The 6,407-nt window shown below is 35.5% G+C and overlaps 1 protein-coding gene across 1 annotated transcript in view; it reads left to right on the forward strand.

Annotated features, from left to right (window-relative positions):
• LOC131496455 (ankyrin repeat domain-containing protein 26-like) overlaps window positions 1-3,807 on the forward strand; it is a 44,895-nt gene extending 41,088 nt beyond the window's left edge. The window contains exons 6-7 of the mRNA XM_058702013.1: window positions 2,298-2,342; window positions 3,720-3,807. The gene's annotated coding sequence lies outside the window, so the exon portion shown is untranslated. The remainder of the gene's footprint in view (window positions 1-2,297; window positions 2,343-3,719) is intronic.
• The last annotated feature ends 2,600 nt before the right edge of the window (window positions 3,808-6,407 follow it).

A 6,407-nucleotide genomic window follows, 5' to 3' on the forward strand; every position in this document is an offset into this window, starting at 1 on the left:
ATATAATGCTACTGTCAAAAAAGTGTTATGGTTCCTCAAAAACTTAAAAATAGATATTCATTAATTCCACTGCTGCGTATTTACCCAAAGAAAATGAAAACACTAATTTGAAAAGTTGTATGCATCCCTATGTTTATGGAAACATTGTTTGCGATAACCAAAATAGGGAAGCAACCTAAATGTCCAAGGACAGATGAATGGATAAAGACAATGTGTAATATGCATACAATGAAATATAGCTCAGCTATCAAAAAGAATGAGATCTTGCCATTTGTGACAACATTGATAGACCTAGAGGGTATTATGCTAGGTGAAATAATTCGGAGAGAGACAAATAAATACTATCTTATTTCACTTACATGTGGAGTACAAAAAAAAAAAAACAAAACAAGTGAACAAACAGAATCATAACTACAGAGGACAAATTGGTGGTTGCTAAAGGGGAGGTGGGTAGAGAGGTATGGGCAAAATAGGTGAAGGGGAGTAAGAGGTACAAATTCCAGTTATAAAGTAAATAAGTCACAGGAATGAAGAATACAGCATATGGAATATCCTCAATAATATTGTATTAATGTTGTATGGTGACAGAGGGTAACTACACGTATGGTAGCAAGCTTAGCATAGTGTATACAATTGTCCAATCTGAATTTGTATACTGAAAAACTAGTGTAACATTGTATGTCAACTATACTTCAATTATAAAAAAGGTATTAGGGAAAACAGTCTTTGAAAATATTGGGAAATATGTCAGCCAAAACATTTGTCCTCACACCTAAATTTGTAAAGACATTGGAATCCTTATCACCACAGTGTTGATTATGTCCTGTACACTATTTTGGAGCCTGTTTGGGGCATTCAGGGAGAGGCTACCTTGTCTAAGAAAGATCTAAATAAGAACATTCTAGACAGGAACAGTTGTAATATACAGTTGACCCTTGACCAACATGGTTTTGCACTGTGCGGGTCTACTTTACTTACACATGGATTATTTTTGGATACTGTACAGTACTGTAAGTGTATTTCCTCTTCCTTCCATTTTTCTTAATGTCATTTTTTGCCCTAGCTTATTCTACTGTACGAAACATGTATGAACCGGCTGTTTATGTTACCGGTAATGCTTCCAGTCAACAGTAGGCTATTAGTAATTAAGTTTTGGGGGATGAAAAATTATATACAGGTTTTTGACTGTACCCCACCCCTGTGTTATTCAAGGGTCACCTATGGTTTTAAATATTCGTACACATTTCATAAGTAAGTGGATAACCATAACTTTAATAAGTCAAGTGTTTCAAAACTTGGTCCTAATTTGGAGAAAGGAAACAAAGTTACAATTGAAAATTGTATATTGTTTTCCTTATCTCTAATGGAGAAAGTTATACATCAGAAGCTAACTTTGAAAACTGTTGTAACCCTCTATTTTTCCTTTCTTCAAAGAGATTTTCTGAAATCTTTGTGTGCATATGAAAATAAATAAGTGTTTTAGTCATAATACAGATAGCAAAATATTTTTACTCAATTTTTTGACAGTAGAATTTCCACATGACAGTAAGACAGTCCCACTTTTTTCATTTTATATGTATTTAAGAGTCAGTCCTGAAAAATTAATAGCAAAAAGCATTCCTTCAAATTTTGTTTTTCTAAAAGTGAAAAAATGGAAAGCCCATTTTAAGGAACTATTCATTAAGGTAAAAAACTGATTAAACTTTCATAAATGGCAGTTTTTCTAATCATTTCCAAGTAATAATTCAGTATACAATATGATTCTTGTTTAAACTTTTTGTACCAGTAAGACCAAACATCACGTTTCAGAGATTATACACATTCAATAGATCAATATTGATTGTGCTTTTTATCACATTCACTTAAATAGTATTATATATATATGTATATATACATATATATATATAATATGCACATATTATATGTATTAGTATAATACACATAATGTATTATATATATAATATACACATATTATATATATGTATACAAACACACGTGTATATGTATACATATATATAATACATATGTATTATACATACATATACACGTGTATACATATACACGTGTGTGTGTGTGTGTGTGTGTGTGTGTATGTATCTGTTCTCCGTTATCTAAAACTAAAATAAAATAGGTAGGAATTTATTTTATTCATGTGATAGTTTTTCTATTTAAGCAATCCCTAACTTTGGTTTAATCTCTACAAGTATTATTTCAAGACCACATGTCGTAAGCTGTATATAATTCTTACCATGTCTTGTTTACCTTACACATTCTAAATAATATTTGGCTTATTTCAGATGCAGCGGGAGTTGGAAAAAGAATAACCAGAGCACTAGAAGAAGGTATGTTGCCAAAATGTATGAAGTTATATATCATTGATTTCTGAACTAAACTATAAATAGTAAATGTCATCCCTTTCCATTGTTTGGATAATAGATACTACATTCACATTTTTTGTACATATCTAATAAAAAATGTAAAAGCATGAGCATAATGAAGAACACAATTCCTCCTCATTTAGTCCTCATGTTTCATAGCTCTTTTAAAATCTCCCACAAGTCTAGGGGCACCCAGGTGGCTCAGTCGGTTGGGCGACTGATGTCAGCTCAGGTGGGTTCAGGCCCCACAGAGGGCTCTGTGCTGAAAGCTCGGAGCCTTGAGCCTGCTTCAGATTCTGTGTCTCCCTCTCTCTGTGCCCCTGCCCGCTTGTGGTTTGTCTCTCTCTCAAAAATAAACGTTAAAGAAGTTTTTTCAATCTCCCTAAGTCTATATATCTGTTATTATTTCTGGCGACAATCTTCCTTCACTGGTGCCATCCCTGTGGAACTGTCAACCTGCACAAGTCTCAGAAAAGGTGTGCTTTATCAAATTGTTGTTTCTGCTAGTGATAGAAGACCCAAAAATCCAAAGTCGTCTTAGTAATGCTTGGTTAAGTAATTAGAGGTCATATAGCTGTCACTTGACAGGTAACGGGTTTCAATCTTCACTCATTGACTTTGTCATTGCTTTTGCCCTCGGGTAAAACTTCAAATTCCTTAGCATGGAATGAAAACACCCAAATCAGTTTGCTTCTTGCCAGATGATTCAGCCTTGTCTCTCACTATTTGCCCTACTCTGCTGCTTTGCTCTAGCACCTTGTCAAACTAAACTACTCATAATTGCACAAGTGTTCTTCCTCACTTCTAGCTCTTTGTATGTGCTTCTTCCCTCTACCTAGCATACTTTTTCCTTGTCCTTCAGGTATCAGCTGACATATCACCTTCACCAAAGAGCAGACAATATTGACACAAAACTGGGATGTCCCTTCCGTATGTTCCAGTAGTGCTGTGTTTTATACCTGTCACTTACATCTGTTTACTTGGCTCTGTTTGGAAATGCCTGTTTGATTTTTCAGTTTATAGTTTATGATGGTTCAGGGTGGACTGTGTCCTCATCTTGTAATTTCACCTTGTAATGAAAAAACCAGAAACTCTGATATGTATCCACAATAGCAATTAATTCAGTGTGCAACCCTGAGCAAAATATATTTAATACTAATCTTGGGTTTCATATTGCAGTTGTACATAGGTATTTTTCATTTTTCTTAACATCATAAAGGCCCCAACTTTCTTTTTGTCTTTTTCTTTTTTTTTTCTTTTCTTCTTCTTTTTTTTTTTTTAATCACTTGTAGTTGAAAATTATTTTGGAGAAAGAAAATAATTCTTTCTTTTCCTTTTCAGCTGCTACCGAATTTGAATGAGGATCCTGTAGAAATCCTTTAGTATCTACTGATGATTCAATTCTAAATCAAGATCCAGTATGGAAAGCGCCACGAGAATATGTACAGATTTTGAACAAAAATTATACAATTTGAAAAATAAATAGAAAAAATTTACTGGATGCTTACAAAACATTTTCATTGCTTCCCAATTGAACACACTATACGGCAAAATCTTGATTAAAGGAAAAAGTTTTTGTTTCATATGTGTGTAATGAAAATCTTTATAATATTTCAAACTATGTTTCTTGGCATCCCATTAACTTTTAAGCACATTTTGTACGTGGAAACCAGCACTAGAGGGTTTTACATACATCAGACCGCTCCACTACCAGCGGTTTGAACAGCACCCAAACAACCAAGTTGTCATTAATACTTCAGTAGTGTTCATGGATGGCTTTTTGTATTTTCCAATTTTTATGACTATATGTGGGCCTAAAGATTTAGACATTATTTTGATGTATTCCTGCTGTGGCTATTGACAATGTTTGTACATATTACATTTTTTTTATAGTGCCATAAAACCTATCTATGATTTTAATTGTAAACACTGATTCGTAGCTCTTTCCACATGGAGAAATAAGATTTGCCAAAGGCTTTTCACCTTTTCTAGTTATTTATTTATTTATTTTTGATTTGCTTTTTAGAAACAAAGTTAGAGAAAATAAAAATTAGAGAAAAAAAAAGAACTCCCCCCCCCCGCCCCAAAGCCATTTGCAAGTAAATTGCTAATGGGATGCCTGATTCCTGTAGCATTTAAATCCTACAAGTCAGTACATTCCACATAACTACCATACAACCTTCACAATCAGAACATTAACTCTAATACACTGGATGCTTGAACAATGGGGTTAAGGGCTCTGACCCCACCCTCCACAGTCAAAAAGCCATGAACAACTTTTGACCCCCAAAGACTTAACCACTACTACTACCAATAATCTTTTGTATATGTATCATACTCTATTCTTAAAATAAAGCTACAGAAAAAAATACCATGAAGAAAATTATAAAAGAAAATACATTTCCAGTACTGAAAAAAATATCTGTGTGCAGTCAGTGCACCCATTAAAACTGTTTTGTCCAAGGGTTAAGTATAATTCTATCATTTATTCCTCATAATTCTTTTTTTTTTTAACGTTTATTTATTTTTGAGACAGAGTGAGACAGAGCATGAACGGGGGAGGGGCAGAGAGAGAGGGAGACACAGAATCAGAAGCAGGCTCCAGGCTCTGAGCCATCAGCCCAGAGCCCGACGCGGGGCTCGAACTCACGGACCGTGAGATCGTGACCTGGGCTGAAGTCGGACGTCTAACCCACTGAGCCACCCAGGCGCCCCCTCATAATTCTTTTTAAGTTTGGTCACTTATCTGTAGTATACGTTATACCAAGGAAGGTCCTGTTCAGAGCCATGTATTGAATTCAGTTGTATGTCTTAGTCTCTTTCACTCTAGAACAGTTCCTTTGTCTTTCCTTGACTTTCATGACTTTTAACCTTTTGACGAGTAAATTCCAGTAATGTGGAATGTCTTTCAACGTGGATTTTTCTTAGGTTTCCTTATGGTAAAATTCAGACCATACATGTTTAGCAAGAGTATCACTACAACCTACTCTTTGCATCCTATCATGTGACCTACAATTTTGAATTGTCCCCATACTGGTGATGTTAATGTTGGCCACCGGAGGTAGTATCTGCCAGGTTTCTCGCCTGGAATGTTAACTTTCCACTTTCCAATTATTTAGTATTTTATGGGGAAGTACTTTGAGATACGTAAATATCTCCTTTCTCAGACACCCTGTGCCAGGCTACGTCTTCTGCAGATGATTTGCCCCCTGCAGGTTCTGAAAACCCACACTGGGCTATTCTTCCCCTGTGCAGATGCCTCCCTACCCTGTTGAGTCTGTGATACTTCATTATTCTATACCATTCACTTTTCAGGGATGCTGTCACTTGAGCTCCAACACGGTGCAGGGTGACCTTACCGCACGTAATGCCTTCCCATTCTAAGCTCCAACACCTCACTCTGGACCCCAACTCCATGCCTCTGTTTCTAGGACTGGGAACTAAAATGTTGGGGATGAGAAAGAAGAAAGGAAGGAAGGGCTCCACAGGTCTTTTATAATCAACTTGGCAAGCTCTCCAAAGCTGTTTCTCATTGGAATTGCATCGAATCGGTCAACAGTTTGTAAGGAAAGACATTTCTTATACTGATTTTTCCAAACACTTAGTCTTTTAATTGTCTAAGCTTATTCCCCACAATATATTGTTTCTTACTCGAGTGTTTTATCTGCAGATTCCTTTGTATTTGGTACATGCAGCGACATATAATCTATAAATAGTGGCATTTTTGTTTCCAATTCCTAGAGCTTTCATTTTTTTTTTGTTTCCTACTATAAGAATGATGTTGAGTAAATGTGAGGATAGTGAGTGTTCATGTCTTCTTGAAATTGCAACATGTAAAAGTAGTTTCCTATAACTATGTAGATAGTGGGGTTTTTAAAAGTTTATGTCTTATTAGTCTCTTAGTTTGCTCTTGCCGTTTACAACAGATCACCATCAACACAGCGCCTTAAAGCCACACACATTTATCTCACATTTTTATGGGCCAGAAGCTAAGCAATGGCTTAGCTGGGTCCTTTGTTCAGGTTCTCA

This window comes from Neofelis nebulosa, chromosome 15 (assembly GCF_028018385.1).
Source record: "Neofelis nebulosa isolate mNeoNeb1 chromosome 15, mNeoNeb1.pri, whole genome shotgun sequence".
NCBI lineage: Eukaryota > Metazoa > Chordata > Mammalia > Carnivora > Felidae > Neofelis > Neofelis nebulosa.